This window comes from Callithrix jacchus, chromosome 8, assembly GCF_049354715.1.
Source record: "Callithrix jacchus isolate 240 chromosome 8, calJac240_pri, whole genome shotgun sequence".
NCBI lineage: Eukaryota > Metazoa > Chordata > Mammalia > Primates > Cebidae > Callithrix > Callithrix jacchus.
Window position 1 is genome coordinate 106,449,307 of NC_133509.1, and position 24,029 is coordinate 106,473,335.

Here is a 24,029-nt window from a genome sequence, read left to right on the forward strand (position 1 = left end):
GGCAGCCAGAGAGAAAGGTCAGGTTACCCACAAAGGGAATCTTACCAGACTTACAGCAGATCTCTCAGCAGAAACTCTATAAGCCAGAAGAGAGTGGGGGCCAATATTCAACATTCTTAAAGAACAGAACTTTCAGCCCAGAATTTCATATCCAGCCAAACTAAGCTTCACAACTGAAGGAAAAATAAAATCTTTTATGAACAAGTAAGTATTCAGAGATTTTATTACCACCAGGCCTGCTTTACAAGAGTTTCTGAAAGAAGCATTACACATAGAAAGAAACAACCAGTATTAGCTTTTCTAAAAATATACCAAAAAGTAAAGAGCATCAACATAAAGAAGAATTTACATCAACGAATGGATAAAACAGCCAGTTAACATCAAATGGCAGTAAACCTAAATTTAACTCGACTAAATCCCCAATCAAAAGATACAGCCAGCAGAATCCAGGTCCATCCGTCCTTCCCGAGCCCACGCAGACCCAGCCGAGTTTGCCATGCCTGAGAATGTGGCACCCCGGAGTGGGGCGCCTGCCGGGGCTGCCGGCGGCCGCAGGAAGGGCGCCTATCAGGACCGCGATAAGCAAGCCCAGATCCGCTTCAGCAACATTTCCGCTGACAAAGCGGTTGCTGATGCTATTAGAACAAGCCTTGGACCAAAAGGAATGGATAAAATGATTCAAGATGGAAAAGGTGATGTAACCATTACAAATGATGGTGCTACCATTCTGAAACAAATGCAAGTATTACATCCAGCAGCAAGAATGCTGGTGGAGCTGTCTAAGGCTCAAGATATAGAAGCAGGAGATGGTACCACATCAGTAGTCATCATTGCTGGCTCTCTCTTAGATTCTTGTACCAAGCTTCTTCAGAAAGGGATTCATCCAACCATCATTTCCGAGTCATTCCAGAAGGCCCTGGAAAAGGGAATTGAAATCTTGACTGACATGTCTTGACCTGTGGAACTGAGTGACAGAGAAGCTTTGTTAAATAGTGCAACCACTTCATTGAACCCAAAGGTTGTTTCTCAGTATTCAAGTCTGCTTTCTCCAATGAGTGTAAATGCAGTGATGAAAGTGATTGACCCAGGAACAGCCACCAGTGTAGATCTTAGAGATATTAAAATAGTTAAGAAGCTTGGTGGGACAATTGATGACTGTGAGTTGGTGGAAGGGCTGGTTCTTATCCAAAAAGTGTCAAATTCCGGCATAACCAGAGTTGAAAAGGCCAAGATTGGACTTATTCAGTTTTGCTTATCTGCTCCCAAAACAGATATGGATAATCAAATAGTGGTTTCTGACTATGCCCAGATGGACCGAGTGCTTCGAGAAGAGAGAGCCTATATTTTAAATTTAGTGAAGCAAATTAAAAAAACAGGATGTAATGTCCTTCTTATACAGAAGTCTATTCTAAGAGATGCTCTTAGTGATCTTGCATTACACTTTCTGAACAAAATGAAGATAATGGTGATTAAGGATATTGAAAGAGAAGACATTGAATTTATTTGTAAGACAATTGGAACCAAACCAGTTGCTCATATTGACCAATTTACTGCTGACATGCTGGGTTCTGCCGAGTTAGCTGAGGAGGTCAATTTAAATGGTTCTGGCAAACTGCTCAAGATTACAGGCTGTGCCAGCCCTGGAAAAACAGTTACAATTGTTGTTCGTGGTTCTAACAAACTGGTGATTGAGGAAGCTGAGCGCTCCATTCATGATGCCCTTTGTGTTATTCGCTGTTTAGTGAAGAAGAGGGCTCTTATCGCAGGAGGTGGCGCTCCAGAAATAGAGTTGGCCCTACGATTAACTGAATATTCGCGAACACTGAGTGGTATGGAATCCTACTGTGTTCGTGCTTTTGCAGATGCTATGGAGGTCATTCCATCTACACTAGCTGAAAATGCCGGCCTGAATCCCATTTCTACAGTTACAGAACTAAGAAACCGGCATGCCCAGGGAGAAAAAACTGCAGGCATTAATGTCAGAAAGGGTGGTATTTCCAACATTTTGGAGGAACTGGTTGTCCAGCCTCTGTTGGTGTCAGTCAGTGCTCTGACCCTTGCAACTGAAACTGTTCGGAGCATTCTGAAAATTGATGATGTGGTAAACACTCAATAATCTGGATAACTGACCAGCACCATTATGGTCACCAGTATTGCAGCTGGAGTGGAAGCAGATCGCCTTGGTGTTCCTTGTTTGGAAGATTATTTCCTCTGAATTCCTGGGCTTGGTCTTCCAGTTGGCACTTGCTTGAAATTGTATTGAAACAATTTAATGAAAATATTAAATATTTGGTTTCAAAAAAAAAAAAAAAAAAAAAGATACAGCCAAAACCCAATGGTATGCTACATCCAGACCCATTTCACATGTAAGGATACACAAAGACTCAAAACAAAGGGATGGAGAAAGATTTACCAACCAAATGGAGAGCAAAAATAAATAAATAAATAAAAAGCAGGAGTTGCAATTCTCACATCTGATAGAATAGATTTTGAAGCAACAAAGATATAGTGGTAAAAGGGATCAATGCAACAATAAGAGCTAACGATCCTAACACCCAGATACATAGAGACTTAGATTCCATGAGACAGAAAATTAATAAGGATATCCAGGACTTAAACTCAGATCCGGAACAAGTAAACTTAATAAATATTTATAGAGCTCTCCACTTTAAATACACAAAATATACATTCTTGTCAATACCACATCACACCTACTAATAGGTTTAAATGAAATATTGATTGGCCATTATTAATACCCATTTTTAGAATAAAGCAACATTTCCATTCTCTCTCCCTCTTTTTCTTCCTCTTTCTTCCTCTCCTTCACTCTTTTTTTTTTCCTTTCCTTCTCTAAAAAAAAATTAATAAAATAAAAGTCACAAATCAACACATTCCAAATGATCTCTTATCCTGGCCTGCAACCCCTTTCTAAAAAAAAAAAAAAAAGAAGAAGAAAGATCCCAAATAAATAACCTAACAACAATAACAACAAACTATTTACAGATCATTATTTAGAAATAGTTTCAGTGTTGCTAGTTCAACTTTAGTTATCCTTTACTCATAAAAACAGATGATTTTTACAGCGACAGTTTTGTTGAATTCACTCTTCTCTGGGTTTCCTGGAGAATCAGCTATTCTAACGCTGGTTTGATATGCGTACAGGTTCATTCTCTTTTTGTTGTTTTTGTTTTTGTTTTTTTGAGACAGGGTCTTACTCTGTCACCCAGGCCAGGGTACAGTGACAAGCTGTCTCAGCCACTACAACCTCCACCTCCCGGGCTCAAGTAATCCTCCCACTTTTGCCACCCCAGTAGCTGGGACTACAAATGTGCGCCACCATGACTGGCTAATTTTGTTTTTTGTAGAGACAGGGCTTCACCATGTCACCCAAGCTGGTCTTAAAAAAAAAAAAAAAAAAAGTGAAAAATTTCTTGGAATTTTTTCTTTTATGATAGTAAAGGTAAATATTTTCTTTTCTTTTTTATTTTTTAAGACGGAGTTTTGTTCTTGTCGCTCAGGCTGGAGTGCAATGGCACGGTCTTGGCTCGTTACAACCTCTGCCTCCTGGGTTCAAGTGATTCTCCTGCCTCAGCCTCTTGAATAGCTGGGATTACAGCCATGAACCACCATGCCTGGCTAATTTTGTACTATTAGTAGAGATGGGGTTTCACCACATTGGCCGGGCTAATCTCAAACTTTTGACCTCAGGTGATCTGCTCGCCTGATTATAGGCAAGAGCTACCATGCCTGGCGCCCTTTCTTGCTTTATTATTATTTACAGCACTTTGTAGCGTGTCAAAAAATACTGTTATTCTTTTGTTATCTGCCTGTTTCCCTAGACTGTAACTCCATGGAAGGCAGGTAGGGAATTTTGTCACTTTGATCCAGTGCTGTAGTCTGGGTACTAATACCTGGTGTAGAGTAGACATATAATAAATATTTGTCTAATTATTGTGATTCATTTCAGTTGATTTCTCCTTTTATATCTCAATTTTTGTATTGATTTTATTTATAACTACTTGACATAAAATGTCATATTTTAGTACAAATATTTCTTTTATCATGACATCTAGCTTGATGTTTTTCTTTTAAACTTGACAATAATAGTACCTCCTCATTTTTTTTTTTTTTTTGTAACAATTTTGTTAAGTATCTTCTTTAAAATTTTCTTTGTCTTCTTTTGGTTTTTACATCTTGGATTTCGTATTTTCTTTCTTAATACAAACTGAGGTTCTTTCCATAAGTTAAAGTAATTTGCTTTTGTTTTTGCATTTATATTACTAAGGTGTTTTTTTAAACCATGATCCTTAAGAATTACACTCAATGCCTTTCAATTTATTGGAAATGACATTTCCTATTATATCCTCAAATGATTTTGAGTGTAACATCTGACCTAAAGCATTTCTCATGACCTATTTATCTCATTGCTTCTGTTCTCAGTCCTATTATGATTCTGTACTACCTCACAATGCAGTGGATTTTGATTCATTCCTTTCTGCTGTAGCACACTGTCTTCTTTACTAAACTTCTGTCTCCAGACTTTGCACCCTAGGTCTGTCCTATTTACCTTAAAGTTTCAGCTCCACTGTTTTCTCTGTGAAGATTTTTGTGACTCTCCAGAAATCTTAGGCACTTTCCTGTGTATTCTTACTGCACTATATGTCTATTTGTAGGCATTTTCTTCCTCTTTTTCTTCTTCTTTTTTTTTGAGATGGAGTTTCACTCTTGTTACCCAGCCTGGAGTGCAATGGTGCGATCTCGGCTCACTGCAACCTCAGCCTCCTGGGTTCAGGCAATTCTCCTGCCTCAGCTTCCTGAGTAGCTGGGATTACAGGCATGCGCCACCATGCCCAGCTAATTTTTTGTGTCTTTAGTTAAGACGGGGTTTCACCATGTTGACCAGGATGGTCTCGATATCTTGACCGGCATTTTCTTCTTACACTGTAGTGTACTTTCCACAGTCCTTGGCATACAGAAAGTATTCAACAAATCCTAGTTATGTTTTTCTTCTCATTTTTTTTTTTTAAAGACTGTGGGTTTTACTCTGCCCGGATTGTAGTGCAGTGGTACAATCACAGCTCACTGCAGCCTCCACCTCCTGGCTCAAAGGAATCCTTTTACCTCAGCTTCCCAAGTGGGAGGGACTACAGGCATGTACTAGCCTGTATACATTTTTAAATTTTTTTGAGGTGGAGTCTTGCTGTTTTTTCTAGACTGGTCTTGAACTCCTGAGCTCAATCGATCCTCCTGCCTTGGCCTCCCAATGTGCTTGAATTACAGGCATGAGCCACAATACTCAACCTCATTTTCATGCTTAATATTATTTTCTTTTATAACTTGTTATACTTTCTATACTCCAGGCGTACTTTTCTTGGGTATAGTGTGCATAAATGAATTTATTTTTATGACTTTTTTTCTTATTATTTATATTTCAGCATACATGGAGGTCTGCTTTTGTTTCAACAAGCACTCCACTTAGAAATATGTGCAGTCTTCTTCCTCTTCCTTGATGTTGTCATGACTTCTTATCCTTGGCATTTTCTTTTTGTCTTTTTTCCCCCTGGGACAGAGTCTCACTCTGTCACCCAAGCTGGAGTGCAGTGGTGCAATCTCGGCTCACTACAACCTCCACCTCCCAGGTTCAAGCAATTCTTCTGCCTTAGCCTCCTGAGTAGCTGGGACTACAGGTGAACGCCACCACGCCTGGCTAATTTTTTTTTTTTTTTTTGTATTTTTAGTAGAGATGGGGTTTCACCTTGTTGGTCAGTCTGGTCTTAAACTCCTGACCTCAGGATCCTCCCAAAGTGCTGAGTTTACAGGTGTGAGCCTCCACACCCGGCCATCGTTGCATTTTCTTTCCTCTTCTTAACCTTTTTCTCCACTTAGTGTAGCTGTCCACTTAATAGTAAAATAAGTACTAGTTACTTCCACAGGTTTTTATCAGTACTTTTCCTTACTTCAATTCCTCACTTAGAGGTATGTTTCTTGTCTTTTCCATTCACCCTCTGAACCATGCCTTCTGTTTCTCTCCCTACAAAGAGTACTTGGTTTTACATGATCAGGATTTGCAAAAAATTTAAGTTGTTGGTGAGAATGTGGAAAAATGGGTCCCCTTCTGAAGACCATTGGCTCTTTTCTATTTATTAATATTTTCTTATTTTGGAGTTTCTATTTAGAAATTCTCATTTTTATCCTAGTGTTATGTTTTTAATGTATATTCTAATGTCTTCCATTCACATGGTCTAACAATTCTTCCTTCATTCTATTGATCAGTATTTGTCTTACTTATATAACACAAGCTTTTCAGTTGGGTCAGGTGTTGTTTTTGTTTTCTTCTTAGTAATTTGCTAGGCTTTGGAGACCTTGTCTTACAGGAGACTTTTTGAAGTCATTTTCCATATGTGTTCTTAATTGCAGAGATTCTGACTGTGGTTTTGGAAAGGGGGTTGGTAGTTCTGCCTAGAGATTTTACCGAAGGTTCCACCTTTCATTAATTTTGTAATCAAGCCAAAATTAATAGCATTTCAAAAATGATTTTGAAATCATAATCTGTCTCTTCTCCATACAAAAGTCATGTAGTAAGAAATATAATAATATAATCTGTAATGAACTCCTTGCCATGTGCTTTAGGGAAGGTAGTGGATTATATGCAATAATAGTCATTTTGTTTTTCAAATCCTGTATCATTGCACAAATAAATATCATAGATGGTAAGATTTACTCCTCCTTTAAATATTCTGGCCATGTTTTTATGACTTTCTTACTGATCTCACATTACTTTTAATAAAAATTTCGGGGTGTATGTAATTTCCTGTATATTACTTCCAAAGTACTTATAGTTTTTGGAAAACTGCTTTATAGCAATTATTTATAAAAAGAAAAATCCTTCCAAAAAATTAACTGTTTTCATTTTTCTATATTCCCCTGAAGTCCTTGTGCTTTTGCATATATAAATATATGTACACAGAGTGGAATGTAATATATTTATTTTTAAATGTAACATTGTATCTTAAATTTCAGCCATTTTAACTATTAGCCAACTCAAGACAACAAAAGGAAAACATTATCATTTTGAAAATGATATGAGTGTTAACTAGGAAAATTAAAGAGAATCATCAAAATATTACCTCTAATAAGACTTCAGTAAGATTACTGGATATGAAATAAATAAACAAAAAACCCCAATAGTTTTGTAGTATACCAGTAATAGTATATTAGAAAATAGGATAATATAAATGACCCTAGTCACAAAATAAAATAATATAATTTACTTTATAATAGTAAATCTAAGAGAAGATATGCAATGGCCTTATGAATTAAAAGATATTAAAGCAGCTCTAAATAAATAGGAGCTGTATATGTTACTGAATGGGAAATATGAATATTAAAAATAATTTAAAGTTTCCTTAACTAATTTATCAATTTGTGCAATTCAAAAATGAAACAACAAAACCAAGAGTGTTTGGCATGAAACTTGACAGTGATCCTAAAATTAACCAAGGAAGTAAAATTAATGGGGTTAGCAGGATGTATTATAATGCTGTGGCATTTGAATTGGTATGGCATTGGCACACGGATAGAGCAATGCACCATCAAAACAGAAGAGACATCACAAAAAGAGACCTCCACATGCATGAGAACTTGTTTTTGACATTGTATACAAGTCAGTAATTCAAAAGTATTGATGGCTATTTAAGAAGTAGTGGTGGGACAGTATAATAAAAGTATATTTCTGTAAGTTCTAGATGAATTAAAGACATTTAATCCTATTTTAAAGAAACACTTCTAAGCTTTTAGAAGAAAATATAGGAAGACATTTGTATGATATCGGAGTTGGGAGGCCTTTTGAGCAAAACACCCAAATTATAAATTTTTGCCATGTTAAAATTTTCAAATACAGATATAAAAAAATATATATCTCGTGGCTCACGCCTGTAATCCCAGCACTTTGTGAGGCCGAGGCGGGTGGATCACGAGGTCAAGAGATTGAGACCATCCTGGTCAACATGGTGAAACCCCGTCTCTACCAAAAGTACAAAAAATTAGCTGGGCATGGTGGCGCATGCCTGTAATCCCAGCTACTCAGGAGGCTGAGGCAGGAGAATTGTCTGAACCCAGGAGGCGGAGGTTGCAGTGAGCCAAGATCGCACCATTGCACTCCAGCCTGGGTAACAAGAGCGAAACTCAGTCTCAAAAAAAAAAAAAAATACACCTTAACACACTGCCATGTGTGTAGCTATGCAACAATCTTACATGTTCTTCACATGTACCCCAAAACCTAAATGCAATTTAAAAAAATAAAATAAAATAAATATACCTTAAATAAAAGTCAACACAAGGTACAGACTGAGAATAAACTCAGACTTATATGTCTAATGAAGAGTTAATAGCCATAGTGTATAAAGAAATTCTACCTTATCAGTAACAATGAGGAAAAAGACCTATTAGAAAAATGGACAGAACCTAAGTGGGTAAGAGCAGTAAACAAATTAAAATTCTCTAATGGTCAGGGAAAGCCCAGTGAAAGGAACAAGATGACACTTTATATCTTTATATTAGTAATGATGTAAAGGCAAAGCTGTGGCAGCAAGCAGAACCCCATACATTCTGTGCCTTGTGAAATTGTTAGAACTTTGGAGAGATGTTTGACTTTTTCTAAGGATGTTGAAAGATGCTTCAACTTAAACTTTCAGTAGTGCCCATTCTCGAGCTCCCTAGAGAGACATTGACATGTTTCTAAAGGTGTGAAAGGAAGGTTCATCATATCATTGTTTTTAATAGCAAAATATTGGAAATCTAGACATCAATCAACAAACTCTGGTGTATACAAAAAATGGAAAATCATACAGAAGCTATTTATCAAGGATCTATAATTTTTTGTAGCAACAAGGAGAAATCTTGATAATAATTTTTTTTAAGTGAGAGAAAGTATATTAAGAAAATAAAGGAATAAAGAATGGCTGCTCCATAGGCAGAGCAGCAGGGGCTGCTTGACTGAGCCTCCTTAGAGTTATTTCTTGATTATATGCTAAACAAGGGGCAGATTATTCATGAGTTTTCTGGGAAAAGGGGTGGACAATTTGCAGAACTGAGGGTTCTTCCCCTTTTTAGGCCATGTAGGGTAACTTCCAGAAGTGGTCATGGCATCTGTAAACTGTCATAGTGCTGGTGGGAGTGTCTTTTAGCATGCTAATATATTATAATTAGCATATAATGAGCAGTGAGGATAACCAGAGGTCACTCTGATTGCCATCTTGATTTTGGTGAGTTTTGACTGGCTTCTTTACCACAACTGTTTTATCAGCAAGGTCTTTATGACCTGTATCTTGTGTGGACCTCCTATCTCATCCTGTGACTTAGAATGCCTAACCTCCTGGGAATACAGCCCCTAGATATCAGCCTCATTTTACCCAGCTCCTATACAAGATGGAGTCACTCTGGTTTCAACACTTCTGACATATTTCTCTCCTCCCTTTTACAAGGGAGCCGTTAATCCTAAGGGTTGTAGAGGGCCAAAAATCCATCTTTTGTAATTTCATCAGGCCAAATGGGGCAATAATATTCTTGCCCACCTGTTACGGTGTCTTGTATCCAGGGTAGAGAGGAGCGCGGTCAGAAAGCAACAGTATGGTGAGGGCCATTCATAACTCAGAGTTCTGACAAAAGGTGATATCCAGAGTCGGCCAATTGGTGCTGCACTGTTTCCTTTGGGTTGAGGTCTCCTGAGTATAGTCCCAGTCCCTCCTTAATTCGCTGGGAAGATGTTACTGGAAAGGGTTCCCAATTCAGACCCCAAGAGAGGGTTCTTGGATCTTGTGCAGGAAAGAATGTAAGGTGAATCTGTAAAGTGAGAGTGAGTTTATTAAGCAGGTAAAGGAATGAAAGAATGGCTACTCCATAGAGCAATCAAATCCTGATAATAATTGTGTGTCAAAAAAGAAAGTTGCAAAAGGATATATTCCAAATGATGCCATCTATATAAATTTCATAAACACACAGTACTATTATGGGTCCATTTCCATTTTGTAAAAGTTTAACAAAATTTGTGTGGGAAAAGTGCATAGCATTCTTAGGAAGAAATTTCCTCTGGAGAGGCCAAGAGAAGCATGGAATGGGAAGTTGTATTTTAGCTATATTTGTAATGTTTCATTCCTTTTTGAAGTGCAGCAAGCTTGACAGTTAATAAATCTGGATGGTGAGTATGTTTTTGCATGTGTAAAATATTTTATAATCAGGAGTTTTCAATTTATCATGTAGCAGTTTCCAATTAAATATGTTGGATTGAACATGTGCGGTTATTTCCTTTCCCCCCTGAAGCCCTATGCCAATGTTATTCAAGGAGTATAGAAACATACAAATTTCCAAGGACAGGTAAGGGGAAAAGACATAGGAGCAGATTTGAATGATCAACATCATTTTGGTCAGCAGAGAGAGGGGCATGAATTTTAATTTAACTAATTCAGTGATGTGAAAAGAGTGGCTTGAATGGCTTTTACTGAGGGATTCCAGAAGGTGTTGACCCTATGCAACCTCAGGATTGGAGGGCTGCAGGTAGCTGGGAAGATTGCACCAAGGGGTGGAATTAGTTTTAGGTAGATGCATGAGGTCCTTTCCCTAACTGTTGTGTAATTATAGAGGTTCTGGAAATAGAAATTATTTGAAGTATTTTTTGCTGAGATTTGTTCCCAGGATGCTGACAGTCAGACAGGAAATGGAACCATTCTTCTTCAAAGACACTGAAATGTATCCTAGAAATGAACTACAAATACTGGCATTTGTGGATCCCTCAGTATAGAAGAGGAAACCCTTTGTCTGATTTAAGAAGGAATAGAATTTATAGAAATAATATTTAGTGGCTAACAGAATGACTGGAAAGGCTGTAGAAGTAGGTTTGAAAAATGGACAAAAACAAAGGAGGCCAGGTAGCCAAGACAACAGTTGTTCCCACAGGTAGACTGGTGTGGTGTTGCCCTTGAACGCTGGATGTTTAGCTTGACTTTGCCACCACTAGCACTTTCCTGAGGGTGCCAGTGTGCACCATGGGCACTGCTTCTGCCACCACCTTCTGTGTAAATGGATTCACCTCTTTCTTGCTTTCTTTGGACACTACTCTTGATTCAGAGTTGGGGACGTACATGTCTCATTGGCTGAGGGACAGATTGTGTGTCTGCTCCCCATCTGTAAGAATGGCTGGATTAAGTAACATTTCGGCATTTTTAGCTTCTTTTATAGAAAGCAGACTTTGTATCAGGAAAGGAGATTCCCTGGATGTAGATAGAAAGTTTAGAGGATAAGCAGATGTTGGGAAGTCACACTGTTTTCCCCTCTGTCCTGTTTCCCCAGGTAAACCAACTGGATCTCTACTTAGTCCATTTCATGAAGTCTGTTTAGTAGTCAACAAGCCCTGCCCCATACAGAGCTTCAGTCTGCTATTTTTTTTTTCTTTTTTTAAATCCATTTATCTTTATTTATTTTTGAGATGGGGTCTCACTCTTTCATACAAGTTGTAGTATAGTGGCATGATTTTAGCTCACCACAACCTCCACCTCCCAGCTTCAAGCAATCCTCCCACCTCAGCCTCTCAGGTAGCTGGGACCACAGGCACACGTCACCACGCCCGGCTAAAGTTTTGTATTTTGGGTGGTTAATGGAGTTCTGCCATATTGCCCAGGCTGGTCTTGAACTCCTGAGCTCAAGAGATTCAGCTGCTCGGCCTCTCATAGTGCTGGGATTACAGGCATGAGATACCATGCTTGGCCCAGTCTGCTATTTTAATGCCTCAATTTCAAATACAAAAGGATAGCCTATAGCAGACATATGAGCAAAACTTACCATGTGAAAGACAGTGATAAAAACAGAAGAAAAGTAACTTTGGGGACTATATAGATGCTGAAGATGAAAGGAAAACATAAAATATGAGTTTATTAGAATGAGAGAAAATACTGCATTCATAAACAAGAATAGAATTTTAAAATTTTTATTATTTTTTTTATTTTTATTTTGAGGTGAACTCTTGCTCTGTCGCCTAGGCTGCAGTGCATTAGTGCCATCTCGGCTCACTGCAACCTCTGCCTCCTGGGTTCAAACAATTCTCCCTGCCTCAGCCTCCCAAGTAGCTGGGATTATAGGTTCGTACCACCATGCCCAGCTAATTTTTCTATTTTTAGTAGAGGCAGGATTTTACCATGTTGGCCAAGCTGGTCTCCAACTCCTAACCTTAGGTGACCTGCCTGCCTCGGCCTCCCAGAGTGCTGGGATTACAGGCATGGACCACCATGCCTGGCCAGAATGATTTTTTTAAACAGGAGAGACAGAGAACACAAAATTTCTTTAAAATTGAGCCCAAGAATCAATGTGAAAGATTAAATAGTCTGGTTGGAAAATGAGGTTTTTAAAGGTCTCTCAAATGCCTAAGAGAAAAAGACAAAGAAATAGAGGGTGCAGGAGAAAAAATAAAGTGTTCAGGAGGCCCAGTATCCAATGAATATAATGTTTACAGAGTGAAAGAACAAAGAATGGGAAGGAAAAGGAATTAATCAAAGAGTAATGAAATGAAATTTCACTCAACTGGAAGTCAAAAAGGTCCACTAAGTGTCCAATACAAGGACCATAAAAAGAACAACACAAAGAATACTCCAGATTAAAGGGATAATTCTAAAACAGTCCAGAAAAAGAGCATATATTTAAAAAACTGGAATCAGAATATTTTGAGCTGCTCAGTTGCAGCAGTTAAGGCTAGAAGTTAATGAAATAATACCTTTGTCTTAGCCCATTTTCTGTTGCTTACAAAGAATACCTGAAACTGGATAGTTTATTTTTAAAAGGAATTTATTTCACACGGTTACAGAGGCTGAGAAGTCCAAGGTCCAAGGGCTGCACCTGGCGAGGGCCTTGATGCTGGTGGCCACTCTGCAGCATCCCGAGAAGGTGGTGCAGGGCATCACATGTTGAGGGGCTGAGCCTCCTAACATGCTAGCTCAGGTCTCTCTTCCTCTTCTTATAACTACCAGTTCCATTGCCATGATAGCTGATTAATCCATTAATCTATGACTGGATTAAGCCATTCACTAGGACAGCTCTCATGATTAACTTACCTCTTAAAGGCCCCTCCTCTCAATACTACCACATTGGGGATTGAGTTTCAACAGGAGTTTTGGATTGTACAAATATTCAAACCATAGCAACCTTGAAAAGTCTAATGGTAAATGTTTTACTCTCTGTAGTTTTATGCCCAGCCAACTGTCAGTCAGTTTAAAGCTGGCCATGCCAAGACTCAAAGCTTTTACCACCCATATACCTATTCTTAGGCAGTTAGTAAATGAAGAAGGTAGTGGTCCATCCAGGTGAGAGAGTGAACTAAGAAAAGAAGAAATGAGATCTGGGAGACATGGGATTCATCCAGGAGAGAAAGGAAGGAAATGCCAAGATGGTGATTGGTGAAATGTTCCCAGGAATGCCTTTTCAGAAGATGTAGAAATCAGAAGCTAGGGCATGAGGGGAGCTCTAGGAGAGAGGTCTTCAGGGAGGAGAAATGGAAGTGATAGGAACCTGTTGTTTTTGACTGTGTGGAAACAATAGCAAGAATTTTTTGCTTCTTTTGTTGTAGGTAGGAAAAATTAAACGTAGGTATAATAGAAATCAAGGTAATGAAAATAAATGAAACAGTTACTAAGTTCAGGAAAAGTAAAGTAGGCAACTGAGCCAATATCCAAATGAAATTTTATTTCATTACTCATAGTGCATAAATTCTGATGCATATAGCTGTGTGATATAACTAATATACACACATGTGAACATAAATACATAAGTAGGTCCATAGAATGGGGCAAGGAAATGGGAGAGACACTTAATGGAAGCATGCTGATTTCTAATCTTCACAACAGGACTTCAACAGTTACTATATAAGACTGATAAATTAAAAGGTAGCAATATGAGCATGTTATTAAGGTATAAGGAAATAGTGAAGGAAACAGTGCTATGAATTGAAAGTGACTGGAAGCGTCTTTGCACAGTTCTTATAGATTGTAAAATCACTTCTCAGTGTTTGTTATACCACCTGTTTTCCTATTCAAATGTGGTTGATATTTATGATTAAGCCTCTACTAAGGACTAAGTATCCTAAAATCAAAGAAGATGCAGTTCCTGGCCTGAAGCACTTACATTTCAGTGGGTGGCGCATCAGAAAACTGAACAATCACAGTGTGTGCTTTGTGATTGTCTTTTGGGAACCAAGGAAGTGGAGAAAGTTTGGGCCCTCAAAAGAAAGAGAGGATGTTTACAGCTGCATAAGGAAAGGGCAAACCAGCAGAGCTCCTGGGACATGCTGCAGGAGGAAAGATCCCTGAGAGCTGTGCAGAGGAAAATCCCTCCTGCTTTTTGACAACTATGCATTTCCAAATGTTGAAAGAGAGATTGCAGAGCTCAACAACGTGAATATTTTTTGGTTTACCCACCAATGGTTTTTCTCTCCCTAAAAGGAAAAAATGTCCATTATCTCTTGCAACATGTCTGTTTTAACTGTATCGCTGTTCACAGTGGGTACTGGCATTCCAATACTTTTTCCTAATGGATATAGTGTGGTTTTGATTTGTATGTCTTTGATGCTTACTATACTCATGATTGTTAGGACACTAGATTGGCCTTTTCTTGTGCTTGTGTTACAGAATTTTTCTTATTTCAACATATTCTTTCTTTAAAACTTGTTTTAACTGCAGTGATGCCAGAAAGTTTCAAAGAGACAGTTCCTCATTTTTTCTTGGCAGCAGATCTAGTGTTAGAAGGTAATAACACGTAGTGAAATCATGATTTATTTAGAGTAGAAATTTTTATTTCTAAAGCAAAAATTTTGATTTTTAACTGCTATAAATTTAAGGGATGCTGTAAAAAGAATAAAGTGGGGTAGGGGTAGGGGTGGAAGAGGTGGACAACTTCCTGAAAGAGAGCATACCCCAGTGCAATCTTGAAGGAGGAGTAAGAGTTAAAGAGGAGTAATGGGTGGATAAGAATAAAACAGGAGGAGGAGGGAAGAGAATTGTGTGGAGTTGTATTCCTGCAGAAGTTACCACGTGGCTTCTCCTGAAGTCTCATGAGAACCTGGTGCATTCAAGAAAGTGTTCACTGGTTTCCTTTCCCTTTGGCTGGAGCTCAGGGTTCAGGGAGCATGGTGGGAAGAGAGTGGAGAGATTGAGCTGTTAATTAGGGAGATTTATCTTGCACTTAGAAAATTCCGATATTATGAAAACAGAGAAGTTACTGTGAGCATGTAAGCAAAAGAGTGTAAAAGTCTTGTTCTCATATGCACCTTATAAACAGTCTTGAATAGGCAAAGTGATCAGTTTTTTAAATGAGCATTATTACAGACACACAAGACTACATTTTAAGATCAAACTTACTGTTCTGGCTAGAAGATTTATTTTACTTTGTCATAAAAATGAAAAGGTTGGCCAAAAAAAAGAAAAGACTTCCTGCCACAAGGTTTTTTTCTTTGAATACTTGGTTGGTTTGCATTTTGATGAACTTTTTTTCTAGTTTGTTAATAAGCATTTAAATGATCAAGTTAATTTGTGAGGAAAATCTCACTGAGAAATCAGAGATTTTTAAGTTTAGGGGACTAGATTAAAATAATTTTATTTGAAAGTTACACATACGTACGTATATTTGCATATGTGCATAGCTGTTTTTTAAAAAAAAACTGGGAGGATGTGGTATGCATTAAAGAAGTTTTGTTTGCTTCTGCTCTCATTTCTGTTGACAAGTTGCCAGAATTACTTGTATAGGGCTTCTATTTTTGGAGCCATCATATAAACAAAGGATTTAAAATGTGTCCAGTATGAAGCGTTTCATCCAGCCTTTTACGTCAGCTTTGAATGGGAGGAGGTCCTTTGCGGCTTCTGAGCATAAGCAGATTCTTTGGCTCTTTGTCATCCAACCCTCTGCCTTTCTTTTCCCGGCTCTGTAAATACTTAAGTCTCTGCAGAAGTGACTGTCCCTTGTGCTGGATCTTTTCTCTCCTCTGTCCTTATCATTCAGTGTCTTACTGTCGGTGCCCCCAGCCTACACACAGTGCCTGGAAGAATATGTGTACTATTAGGAGTGACTACCATTGGGCTTGGGATTCGGTCATGTTGAAGATGTATACTTTTCACTTTTTCTGTACTATTTCAGTTTTTAAAATATTCAGTAAGCATTAACTCGGTTTAAAAAATGACTTTGTAAAAGGCCAAAGAAGAGACTTTTGTGGGGAGAAAAATTATTTGAGGGTGAAAGGTAAAAATTACTTTGACCATCATTAATTTGATGGTAATTGTTTTTAATTTCTGGTTTCTATTGTCTCTCCCTTCAATGCTGTATTAACCACACTGCCTTCCATTGTCCTGTGTGAGAATGTGTAGGATTACTTTGGTAGGATTTTAAATAGTTATTCTATTGTGGATTACTTTCTGCCTTTTAGTTATTTCATTGTGATGGTGTCTTACCCAGTTCTGTGTCACTTCTTATTAATCTTTTAAGAGATTGCTTGTTTGTAGTGCTTGTTTTCTATGCTCTTTTGATGAGTGGATTCAGGGGAGAGGGTCAGACCTATTTTTCATTCATTACTGTTGTGAAGGCTCTTTAAAAGAGAAAGATGAAGCTAAAACTTGTATTAAATTTTGCTAATGTGGACTTGTTGGCGTTTCTCCTTCAACATAGAAATTTGTGAAATAACCATGATTATATTTTAGATTACAATAGAAGTTCTGATAATTTATCATGTAATTTCTATTCTATTTTAGCTGAAAGCATGTAACTTTTATTTCTGGTGATTACATTTCAAGGGTACGAAGCTTAGATGCTTTAAGGATAAGGAGTAGACAGATCTTGTCCTCGAGAGCCTGAAAGTCTCACTGGGAAGAGAAGGCCAAACCAAAGGTAGACCGAACCCTGGAATTTCAGTAAGTAGCAGAAAAGGAAGCATTTTTAGAAAGGAGAGTGCCCGTCTACAAGGAACATAGCTTAGGGATCAGACTCCTGAACAGTGACCCAGTCTCTTCTGAGCTGCTGAGCCTTCATGTATGAACTGCAGTGGATAAGCTCTTTAAAGATTGCTTTAGGGAGTTAGTGAGATAATGAGCAGTGCCTGGTGCATAACCGGTTACAATGGATGGAAGCAGATTATTGAACAGGCATGCTCTGAAAGGACAGCATGGTGCACCAGGTAGGGTAAGAGTTGGCGAATGAGGAAATCTGGCTGTAAACTTGGGCTTGCCCCTTGCTATTTAACCCTAGGTGGCCTTATAGTTTCTGGCTCTGACATACCACAGGTGGAAAATGATGGGCTCAGACAAGGTATTCTTAATAATTTACAGTTCTAAATTTTCAATATTGAATTCTTGATTTGGGCTCAGTCACTTGATAGAGCTTTATGAAGAGGGCACAGTGATTTGTCTAGGGCAAGCCGGCTTCCTTCTGTTAATATAAGAAGGAAGCAGTTTGTGGGCCAGTGCCAGTTACTGTTGAATTCTGGGCCCAAATCAGAAAAATAACGGCATGGGCCAGACATCGTGGCTCACACCTGTAATCTCAGCACTTTGGGAAGCTGAGGTGGACAAATCACGAGGTTAGGAGATTGAGACCAGGCTGGCCAACATGATGAAACCCTGTCTCTACTAAAAATACAAAAAGTAGCCAAGCACGGTTGCGGGAGCCTGTAGTTTATATAACTATGTCACTAATTCTTTTCTAATACTGTATTCATATGGGAACAGGCTGAGGCTTCAGACCTTTGCCTTGGCACTTGCAGGGTCTCCTATGGGGTCTCCCACCCACAATAAGGGAGCCTTTTTTCTAGTATATTTTCAAATTAGTTTTCCTGCCATAAATTTTTTAACCACTAGCCCAGTATTGACTGAGAGAGCCTACTATATAGTGAGCACTTTTTCTTCTGTGTGTGTGTGTGTGTGTGTGTGTGTGTGTGTGTGTTGGATCTCACTTTGTTACCCAGGTTGGAGTGCAATGGCATGATCTTGGCTCACTGCAGCCTCCTCCTCCCAGGTTCAAATGATTCTCCTGCCTTAGTCTCCTGAGTAGCTGGGATTAGAGGCGCATGCTACCACTCCCAGCTAATTTTTGTATTTTTTTTGGTAGAGATGGGGTTTCATTATGTTGGTTAGGCTGGTCTCAAACTCCTGACCTTAGGTGCGCTGCCTGCCTTGGCCTCCCAAAAGTATTGGAATTACACATGTGAGCCACTGTGTCAAGCCCCATTCTGTGTATACACAGTTTGCTTAACTTTATGACTTGAGGCAAATCTTTTTCTTTGAGATGGTCTCACTCTGTCACCCAGCCTGGAGTACAGTGGTCCGATGGCAGCTAACTCCAGCCTCAACCCCTTGGGCTCAAGCAGTCCTTCCACCTCAGCCTCCTGAATAGCTAGGACCACAGGCACACACCGCCAAGCCTGGACAATTTTTTTCCCCGCTGAGGCAAAGTCTTGCTCCATCACTCACTGCAACCTCTGCCTCCCAGGTTCAAGCAGTTCTCCTGCCTCAGCCTCCCAAGTAGCTGAAATTACAGGTGCACATGACCACGCCCAGCTAATTTTTGTATTTTTAGTAGAGACAGGGTTTCCTCAGGGGGGCCAGGCTAGTCTTGAACTCTTGACCTCATGATCTGCCCTCCTTGACCTCCCAAAGTGTTGAGATTACAGGCTGTGAGCCACTGCTCCCAGCCTTTTAAAATTTTTTTTGTTTTTTAGTAGAGACAAGGTCTTGCTTTGTCACCCATGCTGGCCTCAAATTCCTAAACTCAAGCGATCTCTCCTTGGCCTCACAAAGTGCTGGAATTAAAGTTGTGAGCCCCTGCACCTGGCCTGGCCATGACTTTACCTCTATATCCTCCTTCTTTATTCATAAAATGGAGATACAGTTGACTTTTAAATAATGCAGGGGTTAGGGTGCCCAGACTCCCACCCCCTATGCAGATGAATATTGAGTATAACTTTTGATTCCCCCAGAACTTAACTAATAGCCTCCTATTGACCAGGAGCCTTTCTGATAACATGAACAGTGAATGAACACATAATAGTTCATATGTTCTAGGTATTATATAGTGTGTTCTTACAGTAAGTAAGCTAATGAAGAGAAAATGTTATTAAGAAAATCATCAGGAAGATACATTTGCAATACTTGACTGTGTTTGTCAGTATCGAGTTCACTTCATCTGTCTGACGTGGCAGGCAACTGCAGCTGCAGACTTCCATCCATGGTACAGATCAAGCAATCCAACTCTTATAAAAGTCATGGCTTTGCTTCTTGGGAGCACTTTTAGCATCACTAGTGGCACTTCATATGGGTCCCATGGTGTTATTCAAGGTTTACGTATTTTACTAAGCATGAAAAATACACCAGAACCGTGAGAGGTCACTTTTTAATCTGACATAGAGTTTATCAGAGAGAGGAACTGCTCACCTGTAGAGGATTAGTTTTTAATCGAGACTTCTAACACTTGTGCTCATCACAATAGCAGCAGGCTATGGCTATGAAATTATTTTAGGAGTACAATATGTATTATAATTAATTTTATGCAGTTACGATTTAGTATTATATCTTTAGATAGTTTACATTTCTCTCCACTGCAAATGGCACCATTTATGATCTGTGTTTCTGTGTGTAAGTTTTGATACATTTGGCTTAAATAGATTTATGTATCTCCTATGGTAGTAAATGATAAAATAGACTAATATCTACATGTATTTTATGCATTCATAACATTCCTTTTTACTGATTTTTTCCCCCATATTTCTAGGCTATGTAGTTTTTTCAAATTGTCACTAGTCTCCAAGATATTTTTTAGTGTATTTGTTGAAAAAAAAGTCTGCTGATAAGTGGCTCTCACCGTTCAAACCCATGTTGTTCAAGGGTCAGCTGTACTCCTGGAGTGCTGGCGAGCACTGAAGAAATGAGCATGTGTGAGAAAATGAAATGGGTGACAAGAGTCCTGCTGTCCTAGATATCTTGAGGGAGGAAGGTTATGCTCAGAGATAATGGTGTAGTCAGACACAGGAACTATCTGCAGTCTGCATTTAAGGACATGCTAATGCAATGTGGAGTGATTTTAATTTTTTTCTTTTACGTTCTAGGTTCTTGGGTGATATTTCAAAATCTGCTAAGGGAAATGTACTTACTCTTGATATCAATCACGATTAATAATGGTTTGGATATTATGTTCGCCCATTGTTCTTACATTCATTTTTACTCTTTTCCTAAGCTAAATTTAAATGTGTTTTTGCAAGTGCAATTTCTTAAATTCTTTTTGGAACATAAATATTCAAATAAGAAAACCATGATATCCTTAATAAAGCCATTTGTGGTGTTCCTTCTTGATGAGCCCCCTCCTGTTTGCTACATACCTGTCTTCTGTTTCCAGTTAGACACTAGAGACTTGAGGGTAGAGATGGTCCCCCTGTGTCACTGACATTGACTGGCTCAGAAATGTTAGCAGCCTGAAAATCTGTATTAGAGATGCAGATTCTCTGCTGTGATTTTTACAGAGTTCATTATATGTGGATCAAAGGCAATTTTTATGGCTTATCTAATGAAAATCTGACTTCATCTCTTTCCCTTGTGCCCTGAAAGAAGAAAATCAGTACTACCAGATTCTTCTTCCCCCAGCAGGCGATTCCTTGAGCCATTGATACCAGGTAGTACTTTAGTAAAGCTCTCCAGGGCATTAGTGTCAAGTCTACATAGAGACATTCTTCGAATTTAGCCCCAGTCTCTGCAGAAGAAGGACTGTGAAAAGGACAGAATGTGCGGAGGGAGGTAGGTGCTTCCCAGGAAAGGGAAACCAATGATGGCAACCCTGTTTAGACAGCCTCATCTGATTTTCCTACGTCACTACAGTCTTGTGAGGGGACAAGGTAAAGGCTGCTGGGCATAAGGGGACTTTTATGTCAATATTAAATATAAAGAAAGCATCTGTAAATGAAGAAATACAAGCAGTTGTGTTAATCATCTATGTGAAATAATTATTCAAATCCTGTAAAGACTGCAAATCTTATCATCTTTAGTAGCCTCTACTTTATACAGCCTTCTTTGATTTTATTGTAATTAGGGGATTTAGCACAAGAACATCTTACAGGAAGGACCTGATAGCTGTTGGATTTTTACTTTTTTGGTGATTTGAATGGTTGGAGGTTTAACAAAGTGTGTAGTATCTTATAATTAGTATTTAAATGTATGGTCATCATACCACAGTCACAGATCATATTTTATATTTTTAGCAACAGAAAGATGGCTTTTTTTCTTGTAAGTTTTGTTTCTTATTATTAAGGTGACACATGTTCATTTCAGAAAATAAAAATAGACAAATACAAAAAAAACAAATGACTCATAATTCAAAGAAACATTATCAGTCCTTTGGTGAACTTACGTTGCCCTTTTAGTCAGTCTATCTATCTATCTATCTATCTATCTGTCTGTCTGTCTGTCTGTCTGTCTGTCTGTCTATCTATCTATCTATCACATATCAAAATTTGTTATGTATATTCAGATGTTTTTATCCTGTATTCTTCTGAAATATGGGCATGCTTGTCCCCAGTTATATTCAATAGAATACATGGTATAAAATGTTTGATTTTTTTTTTTTTAAAGTGAGTCCATGGTCAAATCAGTTAAGAAATTTCTTAGTTAATAAAATTAGTGGTGATGGTAGTGTTTCTTGTTTTTTAATAAAATGAGAGGAACTCACTCTGTTGCCCAGGCTAGTCTCGAACTCCTGGGTTTAAGCAGTCCTCCCACCTCAGCCTCCCAAAGTGTTGGGATTATAGGCATGAGCCACTATGGCTGCAGATTTCTTGGAGGCTTTAATAGACCAACATGTATTGTGATTTCCTGAGAAAGGTGATATGTACTCTATTGCTGCCTTATTTAATTATAGAATGCTTTTTGTGGATTACTTGAATTTGAGCACAGTTTGGGAAAACGGACAGACACTTACCTGTGTGCTGGGTATTTACTGGTCGTCCCGGGGTGTCTATTTCTCATGTTCCTCTTTCCTGAGATATATTTGGTAATAAGTTATTTAATACCAGATTCGATTTGATAATCAGTTCAATTTACAGCACTGGATGATCAAGTTTTTTAAATGTATTTAAAATGTGTCATAATTGTATATCATACAATTATTATGATAAAAACACTCATTTGCTGCTTTAGTCTCACCTGTTCTCTTGATATCCTGGTGGCAGGCATGGAAACTCTCAGTGCCTCCAGTGAGTTGGTGAGCTTTTGATTTTTCCTTTAAAGTGTTGTTATAACTTGTTACACCTCAAACACTATTTTCCTCTAATAATTCTGTTTCACTTTTACCTTTCTTACTACCTTTTACTCCTTTTGCCCTTCCTACTTTAAGGTCTTCCAACCTAGATCTCTGGTATTTTATTATTTGCTTGTTGCGTGAGATTAGTCACATTTAAATGTAAGAGATAAACACTGACATGTACTTCTATTCTCCTCTATTTTGTCAGCTGTTGAATCAATTTACTATTTAGCAAACATTCCACCATGGGTTGGGTGTACTGGCTCACTCCTGTAATTCCAACACTTTGGGAGGATCCCTTGAACCCAGGAGTTACAGATCAGTCTGGGCAACATAGCGACACCCTATTTCTACAAAAAAATGTTAAAAATTAATGAAGCATGATGAGGCATGCTTGTAGTCCTAGCTACTCAAGAGGCTGAGGTGAGAGGATCAGTTGAGCCTAGGAGTTCAAGGCTGCAGTGAGCCATGATCATACAGCTGAACTCCAGCCTGGGTGACAGCACAAGACCCTGTCTCAAATAATAGTAATTATTATTATTCCACCATGTAACTTGTTCCATACATTCTTTATTCTGTTGTTCTTCTACCCTCAAGCTTTCTGCCAAATTTTGTGTTCTCTCCTTCACCTTCAGCTATACAAGGTATATTCAAGCTTAACAAAACCTTTGAAGCATAACCTTCTCCACTGAACTTTTTTATTTAGGAGGGTCAGTGGGAGGGAAATGGGATTTTCCCTTTTGACCATTCCTCTATCCAAACAGGCACATTTTAAGTTGGTTTCTTATCTCTAAATTCAGATGTGGCTTTATCATGTTCCATGTTTTGTATCTATAACTTTTGTATTCACTTTGTTAATTTTACCACAAATTTTTTTTTAATCCACTTTGTTTCCATCAGTTTTGTCTGTTTCAGAGAGTGAACATTAGGAGAGCAGGAACTAGATTTATCAGCTGTTTCTCTCAGCTCTTCCTGCTTTTTGTTGAAGGGAGAATAGGGAAATGAAAGGAGGTAGAAATTCCATTCTAAAAAGTTTTGTGCTGATTCATAAATCTTAAATTATCCATGACATTGTAATAAGATGTGTTTCAGGCTAACCTGAAAGAGTGAGACATCCCTTTTGTCTGAGATGTTACTTTTATGTAATGTGAGTGAAATTCAGGAAAGCCAAGAAGGAATGTAAAGAAAATAATTTGCCTCATTTGATTATATTACCTAATCTGATATTCAAGTACATGAAGGTACATTTCTGTTTTTAATAGTATTCTATTACATTCTGAGCTAAATATTTACAGGCATTCTATGTCTGTGTACACAACTTCAAAAACTATTTCCATTGATTCTTTTTTTTAAGAGCCTGGTTATCACCATGTTACCTAGACTGGTCTCAAATTCCTGGGCTCAAGCCATCCACTTGCTTTGGCCTTTTTTAAAGTGCTGGGTTCACAGGTACAAGCCACTGTGCTGGGCCTGGAAATTTTCATAAATTCATCTGTAGTGTATATCTCTGGATGACTGGGGCATTTGAATAGTTTATTCATCAGCATAGTTTTTTCTACTGCCTGAAACATTGAGAGCTGGCCTTGTATTTTAGGCTATACCAGTTAAAGAATCTGAGAAGATCTCATTTTGGAGTGTGGAAGTATTTGATGAGGAACACTACATGTTTTTGGTGTATTGCATGGTAATTCTTTCATAACAGGAACTGCAGTGTTCCCCCAACCACACCCCTT

At 38.4% G+C, this 24,029-nt stretch overlaps 1 protein-coding gene and 1 pseudogene across 44 annotated transcripts in view; both read left to right on the forward strand.

Annotated features, from left to right (window-relative positions):
• SIPA1L1 (signal induced proliferation associated 1 like 1) overlaps positions 1 to 24,029 on the forward strand; it is a 397,653-nt gene that overhangs the window by 213,808 nt on the left and 159,816 nt on the right. The window lies entirely within an intron of this gene.
• Positions 507 to 6,883, forward strand: LOC100386439 (T-complex protein 1 subunit delta pseudogene; annotated as a pseudogene). The gene has a single exon (XR_013521350.1). The product of XR_013521350.1 is annotated as a T-complex protein 1 subunit delta pseudogene (transcript).